Consider the following 15,597-nt stretch of genomic DNA (forward strand, 5'->3'; position numbering starts at 1 on the left):
TCCTCTGCTGCCAGCCCTGACATGAGAAGAGCACACCAATTAGGCGCTGCAGCCAGTGCCACCAGGAAATCCCAGGTGAGAGACCTGGAGCCTGCCCAATTCAGACACCGCGGCCCCGTCCTGCCTGGGCACAAACTCCTCAGCCAGCCATCGCCGCCTGTCCCCGAATTCACAGTGAATCATGTTGGCTCATAGAGAAGTACTTTCTTCTATGGCCTTCTGGAAAGTTGTTTTCTGTGTTTTTTTGCTTTTAAATTGTATAAAATTATATAATAATTTTAAGTGTAAAATTATATAAATACTAGGATTTTCCACAACCTAAATTTACCACAGAGAACGTCAGAAGGAAGAATCCTGTAGGTTAATGGGTGGAAAAGTCTGTGTCGCAAGGAACTGTAATCATATTTGCTTTCACAGACCTTTGTCTGAATTAAAAAACACAGAAAAATCCAGTTGGATATGTATAAATTACGAAAGTTTTTTGAGGAATTCCACATAGAGGCCTCAAGCTTTCAAGGACAGACATGGTCACTGGTTTCTCTTTCCCCTGAATCCTAAAGCTCCCTCTAGTGACCAAGAACCTAACAAGGCCGGAGGGACAGAAAGAAACGTCTTCTAAGGCGTCTTGACTTTGCATAGCACCTTGAAGTTTCTATAGCCTTGCCACCTACATCTGATCATTTAACGCAAAATCTAAAAGTAACAGTACCTTTCCCCCCCATTTCACAGGTAAGTAAACTGAGGCTCGAATGGGCCAAGCCTTGTACAAGGTCACGTGGCTGGTAACAAGGGAACTGGAGACTAGGCCTCCCGTGTCTTTGCACCGCACCGCACTGCCTCGTGCTCTGCGACAATGGTGTAGTCGCCCATGACTATTCTCACAGAAAGCACCCAGGGGAGCACTCTCACAGGGTTTATGCAAGTGATTCTTGACTTTCAGGGGCTCCCTCAAGAATCATATGAGAGTTAAGGGTCCAGACGTCCCCATTTTTCTGCACAACATCAGAAGGTCCACACACCACCTGGTAGGGTCCCTCCCGACCCCCTCTGGGACTCGACCACTCCGGGTTAGGAAGCCATCGGGCTCCACTGGATGTAACCCTGAGATGTCAGGAACTCACAGAGTATGAACTCTGAAGTCCTTTGCTCTTCCCTTAATTACGATGTTTTCCATGCTTATCCAGTTATCTCTTCAGCCTGTTGTTCAGAGTACTTAAATGGATTGAACAAATTAGTATATATTTGCTAACATTTAAAGACAAGCCTGTGGATGTTGCCATCAAGGCATTCTAGCATTCCCACAGGCACGCCTAGGATTAGGGACAAACTGAGATGTTTCTAGGAAAGCAGCAATTTGCGGAGGCCCTTTTTCAAATGTGAAAGCTATCACAGTCTCACAGGCTCTGTGGAGACTCTGAAGAAGCGACACGGTGAACAGAGAAAGGACGTTCCGGTAACGAACACCAGCGCTGCCGCTGACCTCTCAGCCCTTTTCGTCCTGGCACTTCCCAGAGCTGTGGAAAAGCCTCAACGAACGGTGATGGTTTGCTGGTTCACGCAAGTCTCTTCCACGGAAGCTCCCTGAGGGGGGACCATGTCTGCATCCCTCAGTCGTATTCCTAACATCCTACTTGGACCCTGGGACTACTGCACACTATCAGGTGTTTGATGGATGAGTAGGTGAACGGTTGTCGCTGAGTCAGCTCCTCTGGGAACCTGCTCTTTTCCCTCCCTGATTAATCCGTGGCCTCCAGTTGCCCGGGACATTCCCCTAGCAGGCCCCACACAGGCAGCCTCAGGGTCGGGATACTTGGCTGCTCTTAAGAAAGTTCTGTTCTCTATTCTGTGACCCACACCCACAGTCTGGACTGGGTGGCGAGCAAACCTAAGCAATGACAACAGCTCCCTGCCTCAGCCCTCCCAGAAAGGACAGCACACTTTAAAAGGTATATATTAAAATTTGACTAAAAATGCAGCACTCTAGTGACTAGAACGTTCAGCCATCAAGGCAGACTCTTCAGAATCCACCTGAGCTGGGAAGGCTTTCTCGGGTCATCTCACACCTTCTACGCAGCAGGCCCTTCCACACCTCTGAGCTTTGGTCCTGTGACCTCCGCTGACTTCTCATCAACCCTGCCTGCCCGGGGAGTGTCACCTCAGGGGGGTCTTCTCCAGCTGTCCTGGCTGGCAGCTCTCACCTGTTGGGAGCAGAGTTCACTGCTTTAGGCCTATGCAATGGGACTCTCAGAATTATGCATGTTGCTGCCCGCCCACCACCACCACCACGTGCAGGAGCCCCTGAGGGGTGCAGGAGTTGCTAAATCCAGGAATGAATTGGTTCATTCTCCAGTTTGTTGGGCTTATCTTGATTCTGGCAAATCCAATTTTTTCAGCCGTTACCAGCAACCTCTGGTGAAAGGCCAGGGGCCTCCCGGTGAGGATGGGGTCCAAGCCAGCCAACACTGTGCTTCCAGTCGGGGCTGGGGCTCGCCTCGGCTCGCTGGCCTCTCCACGCACAGCGCTCTTTTCCCAAGCTCCCTGCCGGCTATCTTAATTGTTGAGCACCACCTTTGGGGGTTTTGCCATATCAAAGTAGCACCTGAGCTAATATTTACCGACAACTTTTCTTCAAATTAACTCAATTTTTAAACAGCTCTTTTGCTTTTTAAGTAACATCCACGAAATATTAGGTTATACTAATTAGGTTGTGCTAATTGTTTTTTCCTAATATCCAGTCAAATGAAAACAAAACTATTAAAATAAAAAAAAGCTTGCATTAAAATAAACTCATAACTATCAAAATTTTAAAAACCACCTTGCCTATGCACCCAGAACCGCCTCCGGGGTATCGACAGCGGCATGCCTGCTCCCCTCAAAGGTGACTTCTTTCCCAGCCTCCGCCACCCTCCCCAGGTCTCTACGAAACTGGCCCCTACATTCAGGGCAGACCCCCTCACCTCCTGCAGTCTTGAACAGAGAGTCCCCCAGACTCGAATTCCCTCAAGCTTCTCACAGCACCTTCCCGCTCCATACACAGCCCTGGGGGCATCCCCGCTTCTGCCTCCTCCTCCCCTCTTAGGGCCCTGCTTCTCAGAAGAGCAGGCGCCCTCCATTCTGCTCCAGAACTGGCTGCTCGCTCGCTCGTGTCACGAAGCCCATCCCTTTGCGGCGCAAGGATCTTACTCCGCCAGTTGAGTTCCCCCTTGCTTGTATGTATCTTTTTTTTTTTTTTTTTTTAAGATTTTATTTTTTCCTTTTTCTCCCCAAAGCCCCCCGGTACATAGTTGTGTATTCTTCATTGTGGGTTCTTCTAGTTGTGGCATGTGGGACGCTGCCTCAGCGTGGTCTGACGAGCAGTGCCATGTCCGCGCCCAGGACTCGAACTAACGAAACACTGGGCCGCCTGCAGCGGAGCGCGCGAACTTAACCACCCGGCCAAGGGGCCAGCCCCTGTATGTATCTTAATTATTTTAAATTGTGAAATATATCATGCATACAAAGGCATATAAATATATCTATTCAGATAAACAATAATAAAAATACAGGCGCATGTGTGCATATCGCCCTGCTTTCGTACCTCTCCATTGTAGCCCCTGCCACTCAAGAGAAATCTGTGGCCTTTCTTCATAGTTTCAACACCAATGTATGTAGACTTAAGCAACGTATTATTTAGCTTTGCTTAGTTTTAAGTTTTATGTAAATATAATCATACTGATTTATATGCTCTGACTCACTTCTTTTAGTCACTATTACACATTTGGCGATTTACCCCTTTTGGTGTGTGCAGCCAGAGTTCCTTTGTTTTCCCTTCCGTTGAGTGTTTCATTTCTTGACGAACACACAAGCTTCCTTCCTTTTTATTTCCGTAGACTATTTCCTGACGTGACTAATCCACAATTAATTTATCATATTACTGTTGTTGGATAGCTGAGCTGTTTTCAGCTTCTTCTTATTATAAGCAATACTATTTAGACACTCCTGTAGTTGTGTGTTAAGAATTTCTTTTGGGCAGTGCTTTCAAAAGTTTTTGAACACAACTTATGATAAGAAATACATTTTACAACATAACCCCAAATGATTAACAGAACACAAAAGCTTACTATTAACAATCCCAAAAAATTAACAAAAGAAATACACATAACCTTACTATCAGCAATGTGTTCTGAGGTTTTCTGTTTCTATTCTGTTCTGTTTAATTTCCTCATATTCTGCTCTAGGTTTTTTGTTTGTTTGTTTTTTAAAAAACGCTGGTTCACCCACCAGTGTGATCTGACTCCAATCAGGAAAAATCAAAACTGCATTCAGACATATACCCGGGAGTAACATTGCTGGCTTGCAAAGCACGTGCCCGTTTTAGCTTTCCCAGGTAATGATAAACCGTGTTTCAATGGGACGCCCTCAATTTATACTTCCACCAACAGGACGTGTCAGTTACGTTGCTCCATGGCCTTGCTAACTTGGTGACAAATGAACTTTTAAAATTTTTTCCAATTTGTTGATGTTACATGGTAGCTCATTGTGGTTTTAACTTACATTTCCACGGTTACTAACGAAACAGAGCATACTTTCCCAAGTTTATGAGTCATTTGTGTTTCCTCTTCCATGAAGTGTCTGTTTATATATTTTGGCCATTTTCTACTAGGATATCTACATCGTATATATGCATAAATGTCCTTTATATTTCCTAGGTGCTAATCGTTTGTTGGAAATGAGTTGCAAATACCATCTCCCACTTAAGATTTGTTTTTAACTTTGTTGTATTTTTGATGAACTGAAGTTATGTAATATAGTTGAATTTATCAATCTTTTCCTCTATAAACACATTTGCGTTTCTTTTTGTTTGTTGTTTCATGTTTTAAGAACTCCTTCTGTATCAAGAGATTGTGTTAAATCACATAGTCTTCTAAAAGCTCTGTGCTTATGCTTTCACAGTTAAGTCTTTCATCCACTGAAAATGGATTTTCCTATATGGTACAGGGTCAGAATCCAGTTTTATTTTTTAAGTCTACGTACATCATGCCAGCACCATTTCTTGAAGAGCTGATCTTTTCTTCAGTGATCTGCAATGACTCTCCCGTGAATCAAGCTTGCACGCGGGAGTGGGTTTGTTTCTAGGCACTCTATTCTGATCCGTGGATCTATTTGTCTACCTCTGGGTCAATACAATGTCTTAGTCATTATAGCTTTCTGATGAGTCCTGAATCTTGGGAAGGCAAGCCGCTCCACACCTGGTTCTTCTTCACAAGTTTCTGTTCTATTTTTGACCTTTTTCTCTTCCACATAAATTTTAGAATCACCTTTTCGAGTTGCTCTCAAAACCCGTGTGGATTTTGTTTGAAAGCACCCTGAAAGGATAGATCTGCAGATACTTGGCATCTTTACAACGTTGAGGTTTTTTATTCTAGGTTATGGTCTATCTCTCTTCATTTACGTTGTTTTTAATGATATTCAATAATGTTTTATAATTTCTCCATTAAGGGCTTTATGTTCCTTGGAATGTTATACTTTGTTTTGATATTGTAAAAAGGCAGCTACCTGCTGCCAGTGACTAGAAGTGCATCTGACTTTTCTCTATTAATCCCATATCCAGCCACTTTGTCTAACTCTGTCATAAGTAGAATGATTTCTCTGTAGAAACTTTTAGAATTGTTCAGCATCAGTAATGATCTTTATTTCTTTTTCTTATCTTACTCACCGGCCTGGAGATGCAGTGGATTCAGGTGCTAGCTAACCTCTCTATCTTCCTCCCGATCTCAAAATAAATACTTTCAACATTTTTCCATAAAACGTATTTGCTGTATGTTTTTCTAGTTGCCCTTCTCAAATTAAGGAAGTTCCTTTCTATAGTAAGCGTTTTTATTATTTCAGCTATCAGTTTTGATAATTCTTACTTGTGGCTCCTTCTTTCTTTGTCTATTTTTTTAAAACTTTCTTAAGACTATTGCGGTGTAGTTCAGACACAATAAACTTCACATATTTAAGATGTAGAATTTGATAAATTTTGACATATGCATATATCTGTGAAACACCACCACAATCAGGATAATGGACATAACCATTACCCCCCAAATTTTCTCCTACTCTTTATAAATCATCCCTCAAGAACTTCCCTGCTAGTCCCAACACCCCGTCCCCAAGTGACCACTGCTTTCTGTCAGTGTAGATTAGCTTGCAGTTCCTAGAATTTCACATAAATGCAATCATGCAGTACGTGTTCTTTTTAGTCTGGCTCCTTTTACAAAGTACAGTTATGCTGAGGTTCATCTATGTTGTCTGCCTGTAGTATATTCTTTTTTATTGCTGAGTAGTATTCCATTGTGTGAGACACAACAATTGGTTTATCGTACAATGATGGACATTGAGTTATTTTCAGGTTTTGGCTATTAAATATCCTTGAAACTTCTGGGGTGCAGTTCAGTAACTTGGAAACTATTTGATTCTGTTGGTCTTGCTTTTAAGCTTTGCTCTGTGAGACCACAGAAGTATTTATTCTCGGACCAGTCTTGTCCACTCCTGAGGCAAAGCTCTCCTGAGTGCTCTGTTGATGGTATGATTCTGAGGTCTCCGTCTCTGGCTGGGGTGAGCCTTGGGGATTGGATCCTGTAACCCTTTTAGGTTGTTCTTTCCCCACCTCAGGTAGTTTGCTCACAGGTCTGCCTGATCAGTGCTTAGCTAAACCTTGAGAGAGACACTGTGCAGATCTCCAGAGTGCTCTTTCTGTGCAGCTCTGCCCTCTCCGGTACACTGCCCCGTGACCCCCGTCACCTTGCACGTCCAGCTCCACCTCCTCGCCCGAGTCCGCTGCTGCTCTCAGCCTGGGTCCCACTTCCCAGTTTCCAGGTGGAAACTGAGCAATTGTAGGGCCCACCTGGCTTGTTTCCCACCCTTTTGCGATCACTGTCTTTCCTTGCCTAATGCCCAAAGTCTGAAAAACTGGTTTCATGTATTTTTTTCCTTTTTTTTTTTTTAGTTATTTCAGGTGGGAGGTTGCATCAGGTCCCTGTTACACCATCTTGGCTGGAAGCAAAAGTCTGGAACGGTGGCCTCGTGTGCTATGTGACTTTGAACTGTGAGCTGCAAATTTCCCTTAGAACTTTGGGGTAGTTCTTAGAGGCTTGATTTAGAGCTGATTTCCCTCAGAAAGGATTTATATTTGCTTTTGTCAGTGACTTGAAGACACTATCAGTCAAGGATCACTTTAAAATTAAATTATTTGAGTTGTGCAAACAAGTGAGTCTTACAAATTCTCAGGCGGTATTGCCTGCTTCCACCACTGTTACCTCCCTCCTTGTCCACTTTTCCATGGTCTTCATTCTTTGAGCCCCAACTTTCCATGTGTTTCTCCTCCTGGAAACGCTGCACGGGCAGGACCTGGGTGCTACGTCCTGGACCCCACACTCCATGCAGCCATCAAAAGGAAGACTTAGCATCTGCAGGGTTCTGAAAACCTCAGAACGAAAGCCGGCTTCAGGGCTGGTTTATTGCCCAGGGTTCCTTCTTCCATGTCACTGTAGGCATCAGGACATTCCTTAATTTCATGTCAGTTCAGCCATTTCTGTTTAAAACGTCCCTCCTGAATTTTCGCAGTTTCCGTTCCAGACTGTCTGCTCTGACGCGCTCCCGCATCAGAACGCTCACGCCTTCTCAGCCTCTGCCTCTCCACCGGCTGCTCCTCCTCAGCCAGTAACACGTTCAGGGATCCATCACCTTCCAGAGCACTGGCTCCCCGCGGAGCCTCTCGTCGGCTGCAGCCCTGTCTCACACTTGCCAAGTTTTTAAAAGGTGTCGTCTACAGAAGTCTCTGCTTTCTAACCTTTGATTTGAATCTTTAATGGGTCCATCTCCGATAAAACTGATCTTTAGAAAACCACCACTGATGACCTCCACCTTCCAAATCCAATAGACATTTTTTAATGTCTTACTTAACTAATCTGTAATATGGGGCACTTTTGCTCATTCTATCCTCGTTGGCTTCTTTTGCATCGTTCTTTCTAATTCTGCTTCTGCCTCCGCAATCGTTTCTTCTCTGGGTCCCCTTCCTCTGTTCGTTTCTTTTCAGTGCTCTGCAAAGGTTCTTCCCTGATTTTCTCTTTGTTGCATCACCCTTCACCAAGTCTCATGAACCACATACTCCTAGGTGCCAACCCCAGAACACTTCTTCCTCTCTTCCTCCCTCCTATGTAAAAATCTCATTTTTATCTGGCACATTGCTGCCCAGAATGACTTATTTCCCAGCCTTACTAGCAGTTAAATAGAGCCATGTGACAAAGTTATGGCTAATGACATAGAAATGTGGTATGGGATTTCCAGGAAGACTACTTTAAGGAAAGTGATTCAGCTGGGAGGGGCCCATCTCTGTGCTTCTGTCTTTCCTGCACCTTCTGTCCTACAACGTGGACATAGTGATGACTGGAGCTCCAGAATCCATCTTGGAACAAGAGGTAATTTTGAGGCTGGAAGCTATGCAGTAAGAGGCTAAAGCAGAAAGATAGGAGCATAGCTTCCTGCTGACCCCATGGAGCCAAATCATCTGCCTCTGGACTTCCCTTATGGGAGAGAAGTAATCCTCTGAGTTTAAGCCTTTGTTATTCTGGAGGACAGGGGCAGTGTTACAAACAGCAAGTGTAGGCCTCAGTAGTGCCTCTGCCAACTGTGAAACCTCAGTCATCCGGATCTTTTCGCTCCCGTGCCTCCCACATCAGACAAACCTTGCTGATTTTGACCCCTAAGTATCTCTCAAATCTCCCCTTACCTCTCATTTCAAACCAGGGGAGTCTAACTTCAAGGGCTCAATGTTTTTTGCTTAGGCTAACACAGTGACTACTGAAGTAAGTTTTCTAAAACATAAGCCTGTCATGTCTCTCACCCGCTTAACCCCACACAAGCTCATTATCTATGGAATAAAGTCGAAAGCCCTGAGCATCATTTCATTGGCCCTTCACAATCAGATACCTGCCTGCTTTCCTTCCCTCCCACTTCAGACTTTACTGCCAATGAAACATCTTATACGATGGGTCCTTATTTATCAAACACACCAGGTGGCTCCAGGCCCTCTGCCTTCTGACATGTGGCTTTTCTGCAGGGTGCCCTTCCCCTTGAGTTCATCTGACTAACTCTTTCTGTCCTTTAATTTCCAGTTCATATATTAGCTCATTCACTCATCTTCTCTGATGTTCTCCATCCCTCCCCACACTTCCTTCTCTCTATCGTCTCTATATCTTGTGCATATTTCTATCACTGAATTTATTATCCAATAATTTTTTGTTTACATTCTTGCCTTCCCTCCTATACAATGACCTTTGAGGATGGGAAAAAACGCTGATCTCTGTAGGCCCAGCAAATAGTATAGTGAAATTCCTAGCTCTTAACATAAGTCTAAAACTATATACTGAATAAATGAAAATGTTTTATGAAAATTAAGCAGAAATAAATGTGAAGCATAATAATTTTGATGACTCTCAAGAAAGAACGTTTTCTCTAAAAACTGAAGACATGGGCAATGGTGTTTTAATGAATTTGATACAGACAAAAAAATTACGAGTAAAATGAGTATAACAAAAGTATCTACTTGGCTGTGGTGTTGAGCAAATTCTGGGAGCTATGCTCATAAAGGGCTCTGCGAGGTGCCTAGAACATAGTCGGCCCCACTAGTTTTAGCTACCACGGTTATGATTATCATTAATGCGTAACTGTGTCATAGAGTCCCAAAAACAAGGTTATGAGCGTTACAGAAATCCTCGTGTGGTAGGGAAACATCTAAGACAGCCTTAAGAGTCTGCAGGGAAATTCATTTCACAAATGTGAAAAACAGGGGGTTTCCTTCCTGAAAATGAGTCGGCTTCCTGAAGTGGGAGTTAGTGCTTGGGAGTGGAAGGGAGTCATTTATTTGCATGAGACCATTTGGTTGTTGAAATTGGAGCCATAAAGCCAGTTATGTGACTCACCTTTCTTTTAACCTGCGTGAGTAGCCAAGACTCTGAATCTCCTTCAAGAACTCAAACCGTATTTCCAAGAAGTTGAGCTTCAGTGTTTCTTGCATTTTATATAAATGTATGTATAAACACAGCAGTGTTTCAGCAGGATATGGGAGCAGCGTGCGTGGGAATTAAACAACGGACACATTGTCTGGGTTTTCTCTGCTCTGAGAGATTAAAGGGATGATCGTGGCTTCACACATACTGCGTGTTTGTGCAGTAATTATGCTTTACAATCGGTTCTGGTTTCTCCGTTGATGCCAAAGATTCTTTTTTAGAATGTGATAAACCGTTTTGGCTCCAGTATACCAGTTCCAAACATTCCTTGGCCTTTTTATGCTTAATGATGGAGTTTTAAAAGTTACACTTTGTACAACTCTGTGGGGGGGTGGAGCGGGGGATGTCTGTGTGTTGGGGCCATGGACAGGCGAGCAAAAGGGAAATGGGGCTCGGAGGACTGACTATATTTTAAAAGTAAACTCACATGGCAACTATTCATAGTCAAAAATGATAGATAAAATTATGCAAAAGAAAAACTGTCCCAGAAAGATAAAATTGGGCAAAAGAAAACCATCCCAAAACATAATTTTAAGATTCTTACTGACTAAATTCATTAGGTGACGACAAAACCTAGTTACACACAAACATGTGGCTACATTTCTAGATATGATTGCCTCTCGTTCTTCATGCTTTGTCTCAGCACATCCGCTTGACTGGCCCCAGGAGAGAAAAAAAGCAGAATGGTTCTAATGTATCATACACAATGGAGTTGAAATCAAATTTGCTAAAATTAGTTTCCTCTTTTTGGATTTCACTCTGATGCATAGGTTTAGGCCCCATGAACATGGCATTTGTTTTACTCTTGTCCTTCTCCAATATTTATTAGTAAAGGCATCATGAGAAAAGGGAAGAATTGCTGTTACTCTGACATCCTGCAAACATTTCCCTTTCTCTAGGTACCAATGACATAATTACTATTATCAACGCCTATTGTCAGCTGTGATGCTAGGTATTTTGAAACCGAGTTCTACCATTAACTAGCAAGTTAGCTTCTCTACACTAATGTTTTCTTGAGCATAAAAATGGAAATATTAAAAGTGCCTATGTACTGGAGTTGTGGTGAAATGCAAATTAAGAAAGTGCTTAGAATAATGCCTGGTGCACAGTAAACACTCAATAAATGCTCAGTATTCTTATTATTATTTACTATTTTTAAAATTACTCCTTAGAACCACCCTTTGAAGATGTTATAATCCCATTTTACAGACAAGGACGTTGAAGCTCAGAGGCTAAGAAATGTGCTGAAAGTTGCTCAGCTGATGAGCACTGCGGCTGGACGTCGACCCCATGGCTGCATGCCCTTGCAGCCACGTTCCGCGTCAGGCACACTGCCTCCTCAGGCTGAGAGCTTGTCCGTCTTCCTTAGGCACATGATCTTAACCCCTCTGTGCCTCAGTTTCCTCATCTGTAAAATGGGGATAATAGTAGTGCCTGCTTCCCAGGGTTGTTAAAATAAGCATTCAATAAATATTATTATTCTGATGTTTGTCCAGTGATGACATCCCTTCCTTAAACTTAGGCCTACCTTGAGACTTTCCATGAAAGTTAAGAAAAAAACCATGACTGGCTACACAATAAAGTGACGACCAGCTTTAACCTCGTCTTTCACCCAGTGACATGATCATTATACGAAAGGTCCTTTAATCTGCTGAACATTTTATTTCTAAATTTCTCTTTGAACCTCTCTTGGAAGAACCCTAACATCTTTATGTAAGAATAACAGACTCAAACCACCTGAAATAACAAAAGTGGGGATTTTTTAAAGGGGATCTGTTTGTTCTGGAATGCCATGAAAGAAGTTAGCTAATTCAGCAGATTACTAGCTTCAAAGCAGTTCGACTTGACCAATTTGGAAGCCAAAACAGTCCTCATGGTCAGCATACAAATATGAATTTAACAACTGGCCTGACGAGTGCCTTATAGAAGTCGTATGTCAGAGAAAAGGATTAAGAGGCCACTCCGTTTGGACGGGAGTCGACTTTATGATTGCTCACTTGTCCTTTCGACAGTCAGAGTTAGTATTTTATGTGGTTTGGTCTGGCTGAAGTTGTTACTCCCAGTTGGACCCTTTTTTTTATGAAACATGACTTCGCCTTCCTTTTCTTAAATAGCTAAGCATTTCAAACGACATTCTAAAATCCAGAGGACCGAACAGGGCAGTCTTCACAAACAAGCTTGTCAAAACTAAAACTTGTGAAAACAAAAACTGAACTCCTACAAGGAATTAAGCGCCAAGTCTTTCATCAAAGGATTGCTTATCACATGGGCATCATCAGCTCTTGATTATATACATTAGTGGAGGGGACCAGTGACCCAGATAATCCAAAAATCATGTATTTGATTCTGGAATGTGTTTTGGTATTTACACTTGACGCGGGGTATGTATATCTGGAGCCTTGGGATTGGAAATGGAAACAAAATAATGAGGTCACGCTGTTTGACTCAAGGAGCCGGGAACAGCAGCGCAGATGCTCACCCTTGAGTTTGTCTCCAGCTGCATGTGCTCTCAGCTCTACCAGGAGTTCAGGCTTCCTTTGCCAGACTCAACGTGCGCAGACCTTGCCCTCTTCCACCTGCAATGTTTTTGGCTTGTATCTTCCGTTAAGTGAGGGAGAAAATTGTGTGGGAGTGGAAAAGCCCCCCTTTCTAGTGCCACTGGGGCCCCACAATGTATGAAATAAGAAAAAAATAGATATTGGATGGTCTTCAATAGGGCACAGCACTGCACTGCATACCCTCGTTTTCCTTTCCTCGCCAGCTGGCCCCCGTGAGGGTTAGATGCCGTGCTGGGACACAGCATCCAAACTCGTCCTTGGCGCATGTTTAGTTCTGTATAAATGACAACTCCATTTTATTAGCTTGCGGTTGAAGGCAGCTCTGCTTCTACCAAATCACATGGTGAATTTTCAATCTATAGAGAAGAAGTAAAGATAATCCCACACGGAAAACACATTGCAAACATCTTTCAGAATATATGAAAAACACCACTGCTCCACTACCCAAGCAGGGCCTTCCTAAAGTAATATATTTAAGAAAGGTAAGATGTCAAAAGGTCAAGAGGGAGGAAAGCATTGTAATGGGGATGAAAAATGCAGCCAGAAAACTGATTTTTCTAACAAAGAGTCCTTGCTCAATTGCTTGCAATTATTCCCTTATAGCATCCAAAATACAACAAACTTGTTCCATTTCAATTACTTGCTACCAGCACCCAATGTATGGTCTCACTTTTGCTTGGCGATGGTTTCCTTGCACTGCTGGATTACTTATTAATGGTTTGTTTATTTAACTCCTAGGACACAAAAGTCTGCATTACCTGAATGCAGGACCTTGAAAAGCCTCTGCTCACCCCATTCCAGCACTTCCTCACAACAGCAATGAATGAGGTAGGATTTTAAAATATGGGTAAATGCCAGCTGTAACTGGGGTGTAGTCATTGCTCTTCAGCCGCATTTTCAGCTTTTGGAAGAGGGAGTAGCATTTCGTTATCTAATTACATCCTAGGAGTAACTTAAGTGTTAATCACATAAAATGATGTTTTGCAATGATTTTATTCGGTTTCACCACAGTAATTCTCAGGTTAGTTGGGATTTGTTAAGTTTTTAGGATTTTAATTCCATGCTGTTAAATCTATAAAACATCAGTAACATTCATTTGTAGACTCATGCAGAAAAACTAACTCCCCAAATATTGAGCTGAAATTATCATTCATTAAATAATTTCACTGTTTATTGTCCCTGTATCCAACTTAAGTGGAACTTCCAATCTACCTGAATTATTGCAGATAAAGATATTAACTTCTTCTCAAACAATCCCAACGGTTCCCAAAATTTAGAGTCCATAAGACTCAAGGAGGCTTTTTTAAAAATGCAGATTCCTGGGCTCAACGCTCAGACTGCATCCGTGTGTAAATTCAGGGGTAGGGTTCAAGGATCTTTGTCTTTAACCAACACCACAGGCAATTCTGGTGCAGCTGGTTTGCAATGCACATTTTTAGAATCACCAACTTATGCTAGTACATTGATTAGATTTGAAAAGGAATTCAGTTGCCATAACTATAACACAAAACATTTCTTTTCACCTTGCTATTAATCCTAGTGATAAGTATTATACTAAAAAACAAACTTGAACACTTTTAAACTTGTTCAACTGAATGATACTGAGAAGTTCAGTATACTTAAAGGGGCATTTTTTTGGTTTGGTGAGTCACTAATTCACATATTTATTCCACGCATGCTGCATATGCTCTGCACTGAAGCAGATCAAAAATAAACAAAAAACTAGATTCTGTTGAACAGGCTTTATAATCTAGTTAGGGAGGCAAGATCCAACCATAAAGAAGTTAAATCCCATTAGAGCGAGTGATTAAATGGCAAATGAGGGGAAATCAGAGGGGGCGCTGATATGGATGGAGGGGAAGAGGCCTCCCCAGGGCTGTGAGGGCAGGAGCCAGAGACACAGACCTGGAGCCTGGTCAGGGAGCCGGGGAGCGGCTGTCCATTTGGGTGGTTATACTCCTGGACCGCCAGAAACACATGCCATCTCAGCACCGCGTATCCTGCCTCAGAGTTTAGAGTTGCCAACTCTAATTAAACCCAGACACAGACATAAAGTCACTGCTTACTGTAAAGGGGGCAAAGCTTTAGCCCCAATTTTAGATCTTTTCAAAACGTGCAATTTTTTAATGTCAAAAATAGAAGAAAAGAAAACAACTCTCATCCATAGTCAATATTTATCAGACAGTGACCAAAATCGAGGGAGAAAAGACAAACAAATCTAGCGTAGCGGTGTGTTTTTAAGGAAAAAAAAGACACATTTTCATTAATTAGTTCAAGTTTTGTGCTGGAAGAAAGTGCAGGGATGGAGGGGACATGGATACGCCCGCCCGAAAATGTCAACACAAAGCCAATGGGGACAGGATGAGAAGGCAGGCAAGTAAAGCAGGCCAGCGTAGGAGGCAACAGGCGATGTTGGGAACTGTGGCTGAAGCAACCCTAATGTCCATAGAAAACACCAAAAATATAACATTCATTCAAACAAAATCTTGTACACGAGTGGTCATGGCAGCACTATCCATAAGAGTCACAGGTAGAAACAATCAGATATCCGCAACCCAGGAATGGATACACAAAACCTGGTCTATTCACACGATGGAAGATTATTCAGCCATAAAAAGGACAGAAGTACTGGCACGTGCTTTGACATTGACGAAGCTTGAACACGTGAGGCTGAATGAAAGAAGCCAGACACAAAAATTCACATATTGTATGAGGCCATTTACATGAAATATCCAGAGTAAGTAAATCCAAAGAGACAGAAAGCAGATGGGCGGCTGCCAGCGGCTGGGGGAAGGGAGAAGGGGGAGTGGCTGCTTAATTGAAAGGGAGTTCTACTTTGGGGGGATGAAAAGTTTCGGAACTAGAAAGAAGCGGTGTTTGCACAACACTATGAATGTACTAAATGCCACTGAATTGTTCACTTTGTAATTTTATGTTATGTGAATTTTGTTATGTGAATTTCACCTCAATTTCTAAAAAATCTATATACAACAACAACAACAACAAAG

General features: G+C 42.7%; 1 protein-coding gene across 11 annotated transcripts in view; it reads right to left on the minus strand.

Annotated features, from left to right (window-relative positions):
- Positions 1–15,597, minus strand: part of CCDC34 (coiled-coil domain containing 34) — a 70,637-nt gene that overhangs the window by 13,731 nt on the left and 41,309 nt on the right. Inside the window, exon 9 of one of the 11 annotated variants that reach the window (XM_070624585.1) lies at positions 12,353–12,945. The exons of the other annotated variants lie outside the window; for them this stretch is intronic. The gene's annotated coding sequence lies outside the window, so the exon portion shown is untranslated. Of the gene's footprint in view, positions 1–12,352; positions 12,946–15,597 lie in introns of those variants that run through there. 11 annotated transcript variants of the gene reach the window in all.

This window comes from Equus przewalskii, chromosome 6 (assembly GCF_037783145.1).
Source record: "Equus przewalskii isolate Varuska chromosome 6, EquPr2, whole genome shotgun sequence".
Lineage (NCBI taxonomy): Eukaryota > Metazoa > Chordata > Mammalia > Perissodactyla > Equidae > Equus > Equus przewalskii.